Source organism: Cupressus sempervirens, chromosome 8 (assembly GCF_028749045.1).
Source record: "Cupressus sempervirens isolate cs-2001-9-10 chromosome 8, ASM2874904v1, whole genome shotgun sequence".
Taxonomy (NCBI): Eukaryota; Viridiplantae; Streptophyta; class Pinopsida; order Cupressales; family Cupressaceae; genus Cupressus; species Cupressus sempervirens.
Genome location: NC_143125.1, coordinates 846188379 through 846205236, shown reverse-complemented (window position 1 = coordinate 846205236; position 16858 = coordinate 846188379). Strand labels below are relative to the sequence as shown.

Sequence of the window (16858 nt, the reverse complement as noted above, 5' to 3'; positions counted from 1 at the left end):
CCATTTTTCTACCAAAATTTTTGACCAATGCTATGAATCCTCCTTATTTTTGGTTTTATCATTCCCGCATTGGTCGCAAAAAAAAAAATTTCCCCCCCTTTGGTCAAAATTTTGACCAACATCAAATTACACAAAGTTGATGCAAAGACTAGAAATGCCAAATATTTTCTCGTGTTTTCTAAACTTTGGTGAGTGCACGCCAAATGTGTTTGCCCACATTTTTTGATCTTGGATATGGTTGGGAAGGTAGGATGAAATTGTGTCTTTTTCGCTTGTGTTTTCTGAAGTTTGGTGAGTGCAGATATCAGATTAGCATTTCTCATAGGGTTTTCCCATGAACAAATTTTCTTGCAAGTTCCCTATGTCGACTTGGCCCAGTATGGAACCATTCTTTCAATACCAGCTATGACCGACTGGTGAGAGTGAATAGCATTCGGGTGGTTGACCATAGCCTACGTTAGATACTTGTTTCTCATTCTCATCAACATAGCACACATGAGATTAGGATAACTAGTCCTCAAGCTGCAATGCATTTTCTTCTGAATGAGAATGAATTATGCCATTGAGAATTCTTTTCTCATATAGAGGCCCTTGCCTATCCACATACAATAGTATTGCATCTTCTTCCGCTTTTATTAAAAGGTAAAATAGTATAGTTGTGTTTTCATCATCCATTTAATGGGAAAACTCCTTTTTTGGAAGCAGTCTATTTAGCTTAAAGAAGATCTGACATAAACTCTTCCAATATTGTATATAAAGCTGGATAAGTTGCTTCAAGATAGTTCAAAGAGTATAAACATAATTCATAAAGTTGATCTGGTCAATAAGTTCTTGAATCAGATGCAAACAAACAAGATTATTTTCCCAAATTGGAAGTAGCAATCTAGAACAGTAGTTGAAGAGAGCATAACTTAATGGGTGTTTGTAAATTGATTATTACAGGGTTTACCAGGTGATATTGAAAAGGAGAAATTTTGCATTTTTAGGGCACATGACTCTTACTAACCTAGTTAAGCATTTGTGAGCCATCAAAGATCATTATTCAACATAAAGAAAGTGAGGCTTTGGTGTGGGCTTGTTGGATAAGGTATGCACAGTTGGAAGACAAGGAGCTCTTTTTATACTTTCTAATTTATGATTTCCTTCAATCATCCATATTAATTAAAACTACATAATCAAGTGAACATACCATCCTACAACATAGTTTGTAAATATTCTTTTTTATACATTTCCTAAACACTAGCATAATACCAAATAGTTGTTCGTTGCTTTTATCAATTTTTCAAATATGTATCTAGCTCATTTCAAACATATTCTTATCATATTGTTCTTCTGGACCCTCTGATAACATGTGTTGGTATTGATAATCACCCTTTTTACAGTTAGCAAACATGAAAGCAATTAACTATTAAGGTCACTTAACAGCCACTCTTTGAACATTTAACAAGAAATGGACTTTTCATAAGCTTCCTTGATAAATAACTTGACTAGTTCTTGAGAATAGTGTATACTAAATAGAGAATCAATAGTCCAATCTCTTGAACTTCACTGTTAAAAATTACTATCAAGATCACGAATAAAATCCTAACCATTCTAATGTGAATTTAACATATGTGCACCTGCATTATTCTTGCAAATATAGTGTTATTCATAGGATTGCCTCTTATTCCAAGAGCAATTTTATGTTTTGATTTGACATTATTTAATTGTACCTTTGGACATTTTGTTGTTTTTCACTGCCATCATTTCGACATCATTAGGATTCTTGGCATTTTCATGAGACTATTTAACAAAAATACTACCAACTCTCCCTTGATCTTGTTTCAAATTCTTTTGTCTCAAGATATAATTATTTCTTACCCAACAAACAACTATTACAGTAAGATGGCCTCCTCAAAGTATTTTTCCTTCCATATGAATCAAGAATATTTATGGAAGCAGTGTGTTGACTTTCTTCATAATAAATGAGAACTTGTAGGGGGCGACCCCTAGTGCACATGGTAGACAGATAGGCTTGAAGTCATGGGTCACCCTCATGGTCTTGAGTTTGATTCCACCTCTGGGTTCAAATGGCGAGAGTAGCTTGCCTGCAGCTACTCTACACCTATGGGGGGCTAGTCTCACCCTAAGCTGACACCAGTCACTAGTCATCACTGGGCTAAGGTCACAGGGACACCCCCATGTAAAAAAGAATTAAAAAAAAATGAGAACTTGCTACTATTAAATATCCTCATGTTGTTTGTGCGATCTGCTATATCATTATCAATATGATCTTTTGAAGAAGAATGTTCTCCCATTGCAAAGTGTGATGTAGTAGACAACATATTGTATTTAAATCTTCTCTTATTTATAGTTTGTATTATTGGGATAATCTCCCCTCTAAATTTCATTTGAAAAAAATGAATATTCAAAGAAAACCATTTTATACCTTTTTGGATCTTTGAGTTACCAACAGATCAAGTAAGCAATGCAGAAATGTATTTAAGACACCTACCTACAACTTATCCCAATAAATGTATAGTCAACCTACCATTTGAGGATTACTAAGGTCAAGAAAGATGAGTACTAAAATGTATGAGGTGGAAAACATTTCATATAGTCAGTAGCTAAATCTGAGGTCCTACTCAAAAACAATGGTTCAAAAAACTATCACAAAATTATCTTCACATCTAAGAAATTGCTTTATTGTTTTGACTTTGGATATATGACTTTAACACCACCCATGAATGGTTTCAAAAATTTTGGAACAATTACAGACCCATCTTCCTGCTGAAAATTTTCAAGTATGGATATAATCATTCTAGGTACAACACAAGCTGTTGTATTTAACGTATGTACAAACTGCAATGGTGGCAATGGGGTTTTCCCTTTCTTGGGCTTGATAGCCACTAAAAGAGTTGATTCTGCACTTATAGGTCGAAATCAAATATTAAGTCGACGACTTTGGTAACCTATGTAGTTTGATGCACTGGATATCTGAAAATAAGAAAATTTGTATAATTATTATTCAGATATTTGTAGAGGCATTTTTTTTCCTATCTACCAATCAAATATTGTCCTTTCTGATGGCACTACAGTTTAGGGTATACCTCACCATACTGCCCTAGACCTGACATCCATGCCTCCACATCATACTTGTAGTATGCTGGTGCACCTAAGTCTTCAGAAGGCATGTCTAGAGTCCTGCTTAAAATCAAAAATTGTAAAACAAAAAACAAAAAAATTATGTTGTATAATCAATTAAATAGCCAAATATTTCCAACTCACTTGAAGTGTAATCCGAGTGAAGAAAAGAGATCTTCCTCAATGCTAATTAGCTCCTCAAGGAATAATTTACTTTCCTCTAGATGACATATCACAAACATTTCAACCTTACTAAACTGATGGACACGGTACAAACCTCTGCCCAACAACCCAAAAAAATAGCTATACTTTAGGCAATAGAAATTCAAAAAAAACTTAGTTCACTAATCAGTCACCAGAAGGAGCTGAGGAATCTATATAACATAGATCTATTACTGTTAGTTATTAATCATTTCAAACAACAAAGTAGTGTGCAACCATGGTATCTTTTCATCATTATGGCTTGGAGTCTCAATCATCTATCACCAATATTCTATTTGTGGATAGTGGGCACAACTTAGTATATAAAGAAATAAGAATGAAGGCATAAAACATAGTATGTCTAATTACAAAAAAATTTCCCTAAAATTGAATGACTCATATATCCAGACAGGTTAAGGGAAAGTGACGAATGAAGAAATCCTCGTGCACTTTTAAAAAGTTATAATTGCGAGAGAGGATCAGGTTCAAACTCAATGAATGCACCTACCATGTAACTATAAGAGATTTGGAACACACTGGCACTCTCCTCCAAGCACTACTATTTTAGTCTAGTGGAGTAGAGGCAAGTGAATGGAATCATGAAGTTTCACTTCACAGGCTAAGAATCCATTTCCATTGCCTTTGTCCACACATTAAAGAAGCTACAGGGGAACCATGTATGGGGGATGAGCTCACAATGAGATGCACACAATGATGTAACCATAAAAAATCTTACCCCACTACAAGATAATAAGTCATGGTAGAAAAAAAAAAGAATAACAATTCTGACCAAAATGATTGCATTAGTATATAACAACTAATGCCTTGTTCCAGATGTTTCCATTTACAATGCAAGTGATACAGGGAGTGTCTTTCATAAATGTTCCCTTTCTGTGATAGCATTAGTGTCATTTTAAGGACCAATAGTTGTCAATTTAAACCTAACCATTGCATTTAAAGATGTATAGTCATCTGATAAAATACCTTAGCCAACAATTAAAATAATAAAAATAGTTAGAACAACATGTATTAACATAACAAAGGTCACTCTTAAAATTGAGGGAATATTTTTGACAACGTTAATGACCAATGAAATACACACATTAGAGGGATATACTTCCCAAATAATGAGCTCAAAGCTTAACTTGAAAACAAAGATTATTGACACTCATTCAAAAGTACTACTAACCTCCATTAAAGTATACATGTAAGGGTTCATGAAGAGGGAATCAAGTCCCTTACAAGAACTAGGGACCTCAACCTATCCTGCCAAGAGAGATCAAACCTTCAGCCAGGGAGGTTTATTGACATTTACTAACTTGAAAGAATGTTCTATTTTCCAATATGAAATATAGTTTCTTTTGAGCATGCATTTGTTTTCAACTAGACATAGTTGCAAGATATTAGTAGAATATAAGTTGACCATACATTTTATGTGGTATTATACAAATCAAAGTACTAGAGAAATTGTTGATTTTACATGTTCAATGGTCTCCATTATGTAGATAATAATGATTTTACCAAACATTTTGCACACCATTCCACATAGCGTTATCAATCCTAAGAAACATTAATGAGTATCTTGTAATATACTAAATCTAAACATTGGCCCTTTCAAGAACCTCAAACCACATTTATTATTAGAATGGAGTGCATACAAGTTACAGACATTTTGTTTAGTTGAATAGTTTTTTCAGATTTCAAGAAACGCATGTTGGATGGAATAGATTACCTTTTATTTAATGCAATCATAGTTTCCAACGTTGATGTAATGCAATAAAAACTAATATAGCAGAAAACATGTGCACTTCCATTTACTCAAGAGAGTGACACTTCCATAAAAAAAATGCAATCATACCTTGTTACATAGCTTGCAGCACCAACCTTTGTGCGAAAGCAATGTGAAAAAGAAACATGTTTTATTTGCAAGAGTGTGTCAGCTACAATGAGATCCATGTACATTCCCCCTACTGGGATCTCTAAGGTTCCTGCCAAACACTAGTCTATTGCATATGTAGAATATACTTTCTCAAAACAAAATTAGTATATCTATATCATGGTGGTTCAAATTTTCAAATGCACCATCATATCTTTAAACCTTTGATCTTCTTGTAACTGCAATGATTTATGACTTGAAATTTGGAACATATAAAAAGGAAAACTAAGACAATATATTATTAATGATAGAAATTGTTCTATCAATCAAATTTTGTATCACAAAAGGACTTAACACCTAGGTATTCTCTGCCCAATGTTGAAAGCCACACTTTTCAAGAATAAATGCCCAAACAATATTAGGGGTACTCAAAGGCACATATCCTCTTCTTGTGACTTCTGAAAGAGCCCAGTTAATGAGTCCCATCTCCAATAAAGTAGCCCCATTTTTTAGGTAATAGAACTTTGAGCCACTAACCTGCACCATAAATACATGGTCAGAAAAAGTTCCATTTTCTTTCTAAACTATTGCTAGATATTTGAGGGATCTAAAAATTACAAGCTTAAAAACCCACCTACTTGTTAATGAATGATCTGAGAAACTCTATAATCAATGTTTCATAGGACATAACACTTTATGAAGGTTCTGCAAATGAGGCAGCAAGCTATGTTGGCTTGTTAATTGCACTTGAATTAGAGTAGCACTGTCACAGTTGAGCTCTCAAGAAGTCATAATGTTTCATTTTTGTGAGCATCACCTAGATGTAGTGAGTGTGAAGTAGATTATTTAGGCTTGTGAGAGATGGGTATTCTTAACCACTCATATTCGAAACTGCATGATTAAAAATCTTGATAAGGAATAAATTTTAGAACAAAATTTTTCACCATCTATTAAAATATTTTAGATTGGTCAAAATTTGTAAGGAGAAATAGCTTTTTTTTATAAATCCATGCTCATGTTGGTCAAAATTTTGACCAACATGAGCTTCATATGTTAAAATGTAAAAAGGTCAATTTTGTGCCCTGCTTCATTGTTATGAGAAACATCTACAAAAATGTGAGAGGGACACTCAAGAATTGGGAATCTACTATGTATGGTCATTGTGGATGAGCCAAAATATGGTAAGGGTAGAGATGATGGTTTGCTTTGCTAATGTTGGGATCTCTTCTAGTTGTTTCAGCGCTAATTTTTGTGGCTATACTGGACATTGTTGTTCCATCTATTTTTCTTAGGGTTTTCAAATCATTCCATGGATTGAAGGTGGACTGGAATACCTACAGTTCTCTTCTTCTTTGGTTGAAATTTCTTTCATTTCTCTGATTTAGTCCATCATTATAATCTGCAAGTTTATCTCTATATTTCTCCTACAATTCCTCACAATTGATTTCTTTTTGTATTCTGCTAAAAAAACTGAACATTTTGGAGCCCATTTTGGGACTATAAAAGGCTTCAGATTTAATTTGCTAAAAATTTGGGAAAAATATTTTTTGGATAAGGTTTAATGATTATTGAGATACTCTAAATGATTTATAGCTTCATCGAAGGGCTTGACTTCTTGACAAATTCAGACACAACTAACAAAGTGCCGACTTTGGATTCCAAAAACTTCCAAATTCCTTTCAAGCTTCAACATTTTGTATGTTATCAGAATAGGGTTACAACAATATCAAGATCTAAACATCAAAAATAGTCATGCCCAAAGATAAAGTAAGGAGTTATACACATTAAAAAAAACCTACTTTGGAGATGTAAAACATATCCACTGACAATTCTACCATAATCGTAGGCATCATTGGTCATTTAAATATGTTAGACTCAAAATATTGCAATGGCCTGTGTGCTAGTCTTAGCCTGAAATAATTAATATTCTAAAGCTACCATCACACACTATCACAAAGAACTAAAAAATAATTCTTTTGAATCCATACGTGTATTCTGAAGGACAAACAAGGCTTAAGTTTGGGCTTCGCTTTGTCTTTTCACTTGAAAATTCTTCATCTAGTTATTTATTTTATAGTTTTGTAGCACTGGTGTTTGGTATGAAAAGAATTTAGTTGGAGTTCCTTGCAAGTTAATTCTTTGATTCTCTTTTCTTTGGTATCAAATTAGTTCTGAATGTCTTTGGTTGACTCGTTTAGGTGTTTAAGTTTGATATCTTCCACAATACTGTCTTCTTGAATAGGTCTGAGTTGATTCTTTATAAGAGGCTTGAATAGGCTCGAATGCTTCCACAATGCTATCAAATTAGTTAAGCCTTGCATTTCCTTAACTATTATTCCTCTTTGGGAGACAAGCTTATTGTGCCTTATCAGGTTGTTGCTCTGAGTTGATTCAGGTAGGAATTTTCTTCATAATCTATGTTCACATCCAATCTCCATTTGAATTATCTTGATAGTAAGGACCATTTCCAAATCTGTATCAATAGAAGATATATGATTAGTTGGAACACCTAGTTTATTATTAAATTTTAAGACAGTAATGTAATCCCCATGGCTCCATTTCTCAGGATAGGAAACTTCTGCGAGTATTCACTTAATTAGAGAGGCAAGGGAGGATGTGAAAGGGGATATCTACTAAAGTGGGAACAGCATTGGTTGAGTTCTCTTGGAATTTGAATCAGGACACAACTGTTTCTTGAATACATTTCTTGGTTGATTCAACTAAATTCCTTATTTGAATACATAGAAAAAGCAATATTTTATTTGTTTTAATCAATCAATTGAAAATTGGAGGATCCTGTGTGCAACTTAATATAGTGAATAACTATCATTGATCCTATATTTTTTCAAGATTAGCTAACCACCCCCAATGGAACCACTAGTTAACACTGCACACCAAAAGACACTGAAGCATTTCCAACTTGGAGGATCCTGTGTGCAACTTAATATAGGGAATCACCATCATTGATCCTATATTTTTTCTAGATTAGCTAAGCCCCCCAATGGAGCAAATAGTTAACACTACACACCAAAAGACATTGAAGCATTCCAAACTTGGCCAAAAATAACTTTGTTACTATTGTCAGCCAAAGCCAATTTTAACCATATCTTGAGTATCAATATGCTATTTCCTAGTAATAGAAAGAAAAAACTATTTGATTACCCATTATGTATTAAAATATTTTAATTAAAGACACACTAATCCTGAAGACAATGAGTTTGTTGTAGAAGGAAAATCTACCCATTTGTTATCTTTTTACATAGTAGAAGTGTAGCTGGGCAAGGATGTGATGCACCAAAATCATAGTAATGATTCAAAAAACTTCTTAAATAAGGTATGCTTTTGAAATTTTACTAGATTATCACAGTGCTGGCAATTGCAATATATTAGGAAATCCAACTGCAACTAGACACATAGCATTGATCAAAACCACACCAAATAGATTTCAAGAAAAATATTTTTTTTAAATGTGCTACTAAGGATCCCTATAAGAGTAAATATACAAAAGCAGCACCAAATTTTAGAAATCTAGGTTCTAATGGAAACCCTAGCCTTCGTTGAGTTAGTGGCCCTAAAATTTTAGTAACCATTTGTTATCTATGCAACATATATTCCCATCATAAAGATAAAAGGAATCAATACATTAGACATGTTGAAATTGTATTTATGGATTTCTTACATTCAATAGAGGGCTGGATTGGTACACTTGAAGCAGATGCTATATTATAAAAATGATAGAAGCAAATAGTTTTGCATATGAGTGAACAAATTTCAACCATTTGGCAGAACACCTTTCTAGAGTCCATGCAAGGTGCAGAGAAAGTGTTGTACTTTTAAGTCCATTTTACACTTTGTTGATGTAGAATAAAAATATTGTAGAGTCGTGGCACTTCAATAGATGTGTGGCCATGCACAAAATCTTCAGCTGCTACTACCAAGAACATAATTTGATGCTACAGGTTCTCACTAATTCAAAATTGTGATATGGATGATTGTGGCTTTTGTGCTAACTCCCATGGCTTCAGAGCTTAAACTGGTAGATGTTTCTATATAACCCCAATTTCATTTTTCACACAACCTTGATCATATACATTTATGGGTACTTTCTCATGATGACTAATAGGTTTTTCAGTAGGAAAAAGAATGAAATAGAGATTACAAGATCTTTTTTAATGATAAATTAAATTATTTACTACTTATATCAAATTTACTCTAAGTTTTGGCTAGTTTCTCTATTCAAAATGCATCTACCATTATTCAGATCTTGTTCATATCAAAGCATAAGCTTAAAAAATATTAAATTTTTGTATTTGATATTCCTGAAGTTGCTACTATTTGTATCTAAGTGGCCTCTAACCATAGGATGAAAGTACTAGCTTCAAGAATTCTAAGAAGTTGAACAATACCTAAGAGCTTAATTTTAAAGAGCATATCAGGCTCGCCATTAGGACTAATTTTTTATGGTATAGGATATTTTGGAGGGACTCATATATGAAAAAAATCAATTTCATAAACTATAATTTGGAGGGACCAAGCTTTGATGTGTATCTTAAATGCTTTATGGCTGATGTCAAGAAATCTCTTGAAGTATGGAGAAACTTTGGAAATGTAAAAAATATTCAATTTATAAGTAATATATAGGAAAGATAGCTACAAGTTGAATAAAGCACGAGCAAGTTTGGTCTTGCAGTAATCTTGCTTTAGAATGTTGATGACATTATTATGCTCTAGGTTGCAATGTAATGGTTTATGGCCCTTGTCAAGAAACCTCTTGAAGTATACAAATGATTAAAGTGAGAACATCAATTTTTGCATACACTATATATGAGAGTATTAGTTTTTTTATTACTATATGGTAGGCAGACAAAGAAGAGGAATATGATATCTAGGAAGAGCCTTAATTTGATATTAATATTAAGAAAATATCAATTTCCAAAGTGTAATATTTTTCCAAGAATCCTTTAACCATCTTTGACTGACTTTGAGCTCCTTTTATTTTCTTTAAAATATTGCAATGAACAAATTATGCACAGCATGGTAGCCTTGCTTTGAAAAAGACTAGAAATGAAAGTGTCCCCTCACTGCATCTTAAAAGAAATATTTTATAAAGTAAATTTAGAAAAAGGGAAAAAATGGTGTGGATTTTCATATAAGCGATATTGTTGTGAAGTATTGAATTGTATTTTTTGAGACAAATCTCGTGAGTAGTAGGGGTGAAGCACAAACGCTTCTTTAGAGGTCACTCATGCTAGCACTATTGTTTCTCGAATGTGCATTGTTGGGTGTTTTAAAATGTAGTAAAACTACTAAGTGACAGAATGCTTAATACCAGGATGACAGTACATACACAATCTAAAGACTAGAAAATTCTTATTAACAATTGCATATGCAAAGTACTTGGACCCAACTTCAACAAAACCACAGATGGTTTTAACTCTTTTGGCTCTGCAAAATCAGGGTGGGTATACCCAGGGATGATTCACAACTAGAAAAGACCATATGAGGATTATTTTAGTTTCATTCTGATTCTCATCTCAAATCCTCAAATACATACATAATTCATAACAATTTGCTAAATACATCCCACATAACATATATGGCCAAAATTTCTTCTATAGATCTGTAGATGTTCTTAACAATATTGGCTAACTGAAGCTAAAACATTCCATGTAGACAAGTACTGGCCAATCTTTGAAGATCTATAGGAAATAAAAGTAAAATTTGATTTGATGCTGCATTTTGATAACCATTTATGATATATTTCTCTTTCAACTGAATCAATTTGATCAATGCCTAATCCATTGGGGTTTAGAGTCTATAGCAAATTCTTAGATCTAATTTGTTGCCTTACAACAAATTCAATCAGCAATTCTTATCAAAATTCATCATTCAAAATCCTTTCCATTACTAAAGAAAGCTCATCACATTCATCAAAGCTTTTATTTAATTCATTGAATTAACAACAGTGATAAATAGATATACAACCTAACTAGATTGTATTCAATTGCACAAGCCTTTACTTATACAATATCAAGATAACCATGTAATTAGAAGGAGAGAAGATTCAAAAAGAACTAATATGGGGACAATTCACAATTTGTATTCATTTTCTTTGAAAATGGTATACCATTTACAATAAACTCAAAATGACCTTTATAAAAAGACACAGTTCATTCTATATTCATGTATTCTCAGAGAATTGACAGAGAAAATAATTCATGGATTTGCTTTCAAAATTTTTGACCAAAGATAGACTAAGCATATTACTTAGAAAAATAGAATTGGGACCATTCTTTAGCCTTGGAATCTCACTTAAATAGTGTGAGATGCAACAAGCTTCAGGCTAAAAGAAAGTGACATGTGTCTTCTAAAAGATACTAACAAATGTCTACCACAAAAGACAAAAGCAAACAATAGAAAAGCTATTACATCGAACATTCCTTGGTGGGTCCCTTTTTGTTATGCTTCTCAGTTGTTGAAACAAAAGAATAAGGTTAAAAAGTGATGTATCATCTTCAACTACCTACAAACTTACTTTGATCTAGGGATTTTCCATGTCTTCATTACTGATTATGAGGGTAACCTTTACTTTTGCATCTTCCTCCTCATCATCTTCTAACATTTGTACTAAAAGCTGATTTTTCCACTCATTATAAACATCATCATCTAGCCAATTAAAATTTAGAGCCTCTCTTTGTATAATTACTAAAGAATTTGCCAATTCCTCTAAATCATCAAGCTCTTTTCTGATGGCATTATAGAATAATTGTATCTTTATCAACTCTTTGTTTATTCTTACCCAAAACTAGTGTCCAGTTTCATTCATGATATTCTTGATCCTTTCATGAAATATTTTGTCTAACTCTTTTTTCCACTTTTCTTTTTCCTTTATTGTGTCAACAGATTCTAAAGCACAAGGAAATAAAATGAATTTTTTAGCAATATATTTGGAAAAACAATGTGTTAATCTTTTTTGCAAAGAATCCCTCTTATCACCAAAATCTCCTAGCTTATTTAATAAATCAAAAAATTTCTCTACTTGATCACAAGGCATTTGGACAGCAGATATACACATGAATGTGATATTATTGTTTCTCTCCCTCCACTTCTGTGTGAGAGGAGTTAATTTAACCTCATCTCTGCTCAACTCATCCATGAGAGCTGTAACTCTTGTCAACTGATTAAAGAAAGTTGACCATTGTATTTTATCCCTTAAATACATCACACGCTGCTTCAATTTTCCTTCATATTGATTCTTTAATTCTACCTGCAACTCATGTAATTTGGTTTTTTCTTCTTCAAAGTCCTCTGCATTATAGAATTGAGGTATTTCAAGGGTTTCTAGTATTTCAACAATAGGGGTTGCTCCAACAAGTGATTTTGAAGGGTAGGTCATCCTATGTGCACTGGATTCTCCTACTTTTCTCTTCCCAAGTATCTTCTCCATTTGAGACATTTTGTTTTCTAGTGACTGTATCTGTATTCCCCTTTCCTCATATGCTTTTAAAACTTATTCAAATCTAGCATTGAGTTGGGTAAATCTATCCTCTTCCTTGCCAGATACAACACCACCAAATTTCAGCACTTCTGAGGCCATCCCCATTATTTGCTTGCTGCTTACTTCACTAGCCCTATATACTGTCAATGTACCAGTATGTTCTGTAGTAGAGATTTCCTGCATCCTATTTTTATCCCTTTCCTCAATTGACCAAATTACAAGGGCTTGGTGATCATCACTAAATTTAACTCCTCTATGAGCCTATAAAATTTCTTCTTCAGTTTGTAACTAGACATCCTTTTTTTTTTCTTATTGAATCAAAAACCATATCATTCACAATATCCCATTCAGGTAACATAAGAACTCCTGACTGTTTAACTAATTGCCTCCTGGCCTCAGGTGTAAATTGGGAAAAATCATTCAAAAATTTAGATTTCACTTCTTCTTTGATAATAGAGTCTGGTTTATCTAGTTGTTTTTCTTTTATTTTGTTACAAGTATTTTCAAAATTGCCTATATTCAGCCTCCACAAAAATTGTGCAAATGCTCTAGAATTCACAAAGTTTTCATCATTTACAAACCTCTCAGAGGCTTGGGAAACTATAGGATCAATTTCCTTACCTTTATAGTCAGCAACAGTAAGCTCCAAGGAAGGTGTAGGGGGTTCTTTTGGTTCCCCAATCTCCAGATCTGTGGAAGTAACAATTATATCCCCTTCTCCTCCAATTTGTCTTAATTGTTCCACTAAAGATGCTTCATCATCTATCCTGATTGGGGACTGGGTTAGGGAATACTGTTCTAGCAGAGAAGAAAAAGATCCCTGTTCTAATTTTTTCCTTTTTGGAGCACTAGTTGTAGATGGACTTCCTGTTCTTTTTCCTTGATGAGGAGGACCTTGTTGCACATGTTGAATCATTACATAACTTTCCCTTTTCTGCAAGGTATATTGGCTAGGAGCTACTATGTTTTTACTATTAATCCTTTTCTGCACTTCTGCAGCCTTGTCTGGGTATGCCTTAATATATGTAGCCCTTTTTTCATTCATAGCCTATGATATCTCAGCAAAATTATTCATCAAGGCTTGCATCTTGGTTCCCCAGTATTTCTTTTCTTTCAATGGGTCATATTGGGGGTCAAAAGCATTAATAAATTCAAGAGTTTTGCTAAACACCATCCACTTTTCTTTTCTCAATTCTTGTTCTTGTAAGGTGAAAATGTTTCTAATCACATCTTTAGGATAATAAAATTTTTGGACCATGCGAGAAGATTTTATTCTCTCCCTAAAGATATCATAGAAACCTTCAGGATTAATAAATCTGGCATGAGATTCTGCCATGTTATATTTATCTAAAAACAAGTTCAAGTGTTTCCAACCCTTCCTCACAAAAACAAAATCATGGGCCACCGTGACAATTGGAAAAAATGTGCCCTTCCTGGTCAAATCCCTCTCATCTATGGTACCTATCTACCATAACAACTCAGCAACTCCTATCTTCAACGACACATGAAATGGTAGCACATGAGGTTTTCCCAAAAAACCATACACTCTTATTACTGTTGAAACATTGTAGGGAATTATATCCCCCTAGTTATGACTGACAAGTAGCCCTTTAGCATAGTCCTTGGGTCTGACCAATTCTAACAATATTTGTGGGATTCTAGGGCTATCTCCTCTTAAAAGCAGTCTAAGCTTTGATGCAAACTACCTATAAAACCTCACATAACTAGCACCTATGGCTTCAGAGGCCATATCTACACTCCATAACTATACTGAATTCTTCTCCCCTTCCCTAGTTGTTTCCAATTCCATACCTATGGAGAAAAAGGAAAATCCCTTGTACAAGCACATATACATAAGCAATGAATACCAATAGGATGGTTTATTTACTTTTCCTTTTTCTATCCCAACCAAACCATTGTGAATTTTGCGAGAAATGTTATAAAATCCAGGATGGAGCTCATTCCAAATTGAAGAGTTTGTGCCATGATGAGGACAATTGGGCCTAGAATTTGTTCTACCTCATCTATTCCAAAAATCTTACAAAGGGAAATATATAATGCCTTAGCCCTAATGTTAAAATGTCTTTTTAATAGTGGCTCTGGGGTGCTGATAGTATTTACAGACAAATTACCAACCTTAGTAGCATGCTCCTACAGTGGCCCTCTTTTCAAGTAGACTTTTTGTGCATCATACCTTTCTTGTAGGTTATCCATGTCAATGGTTTCATGCACAACATGGTTAGGGTTAAGATTGAAAACTTCTCTAATCAGTTCAGGGAAAACCCTAAAGAGGTTTACTCCAGCATGATTCTTTATCCACCCTGTAATTGGGTCATACTTCTTGGCCAAATCTATTAATAAATCACTGTCAAAGAAAATTGTAGGGAATGTCAAGTTTCCAATATCAAACTCCCAAACATTGCTCAGAGGATTATGCAATTTTTTCTTTGAAAACCAATTTTTGAATAATTCCAAACCTCCCATGGATACCTAAGCATCTTGTACCTAGTTGGCCTTGTCATAAAACCCTCTACTATAGCTACTCTAGGGTTTTTAGGAATTAACTCCCTCCCTTTTGTTATCTCATGTATTGACAAAGGAAATTTTTCTAGAAAATCATCGTGCACACCCCTTTTTGAATATTCGGTTTGCCCAGAAAAATCCTTTCTTGGAGGAATCTTTAAGAGTTCAGGAAATTTATAACAGCAAATTATTATTTCTACTAGTTACAGATCACTTACCCACTAGATTTTCCCTCCTTTCTCTGCAATTTCTTTTGTGAATTATGTTGAAACCCTTGAAAAATTCTATGTCCTAGCTCTAGAAATCCTCTCGTTCTACAAAAATCTATAACTATGGTTCAAAAAAAGCAAATTCATGTGCTATATCAGAGTATTTAGGTCGCACGAAGGAAGCTCTATATCATATTTATTTCTGCAACTGCTATTTTCAAGTTGTATCTTGAATTTGAATTATACCCGTTGATCTCTCATGCATCAGACGGTTTCATTTCAAAAACAAGAAGCCTTTTAAAACTTTAGGATCCCCAGACATGTGTTGGAAACCCGCTTGCCCGCATTATTTAAAACCCTCGCATCTTGATAATGCGAGAATGCAGGCACTGTCAATTTTACTCTGATCAATGGCGAATTAAGATTTCTTTATTTGGTAGCCCACTAGATCAACTTGACCAATGAGAACTTTCTCTTTTGTCCATGTGCTTCTGACAGCAATTAAAGTTTGCGTGCCCATGAGATTGCCATTTTGGACTTGGCAACCTATCTCCCACCACCAATGGCATGTTCCATTTCTTTTAGTCTTTTCCAATGTGGCATGAATCAGCATAATTCTTAAAGCTTTTTTCTGATCCCACCATGCCCGCTTTCCCGCACTATTTAAAGATCGCACATTTTGATAATGTGAGAATGCAAGAACCGTTGATCTCACTTTAATCAATAGTGATCAGAAACATGTAATGACTGTGCATTCATTCAATCTGAATGGATCAATGAAAATTTTTCTCTCCGGTCCATGTCATTTGATAATTGCCACGGAGGACACATGGTAATTACCTTTCTGCAAAAGGTGGGCCCATGATGTCACCATTACCACACATCATGAGCCCACTCTCTCGCATTATTTAAAGATTGCGCATTTTGATAATGCAAGAATGTGGGAATCGTAGATCTGAACTAGATCCACAGTTGATGCATATTGATCATAAGGTGAAGCTTTATTGATTTAGACCATTAATGACAATACAGGAAAATAAAACATGTCCTAGAAAATCTGATAAATTTGCAAAAGTGTCCTGACCCATGCTGACATACCAGACCTTTTGCGGTGCACTGTATCTCAAAAACCATCTGGGGCTATGTGTCACAAATATGCTTCCCCGCATTAGTTAAAAACCTAGCACTTTGATAATGTGAGAATGCGGGAACTATATATCTGAACTAAAATCAACAGTGTTGCAAAACATTTCAACATGGCATTCTTTTTGTAATAAAATATCCAATTAGAGCGCATAAAAGGTTTATCATAAGGAATAAAGGTATTCTGATGCAAACAAATCTTTAAGATAAAATACCATGCCAAAATGGTTTTGAAACAATAACCTTTTTGAAAATTTTGAAAACAAGGGCAACACAAAATGAAGG

The 16858-nt window shown here is 33.8% G+C and overlaps 1 pseudogene; it reads right to left on the bottom strand.

The window, feature by feature from the left end:
* Window positions 1-2682: 2682 nt before the first annotated feature.
* LOC149545070 (serine--tRNA ligase, chloroplastic/mitochondrial-like) lies at window positions 2683-16564 on the bottom strand (annotated as a pseudogene).
* Between the last annotated feature and the right edge of the window lie 294 nt (window positions 16565-16858).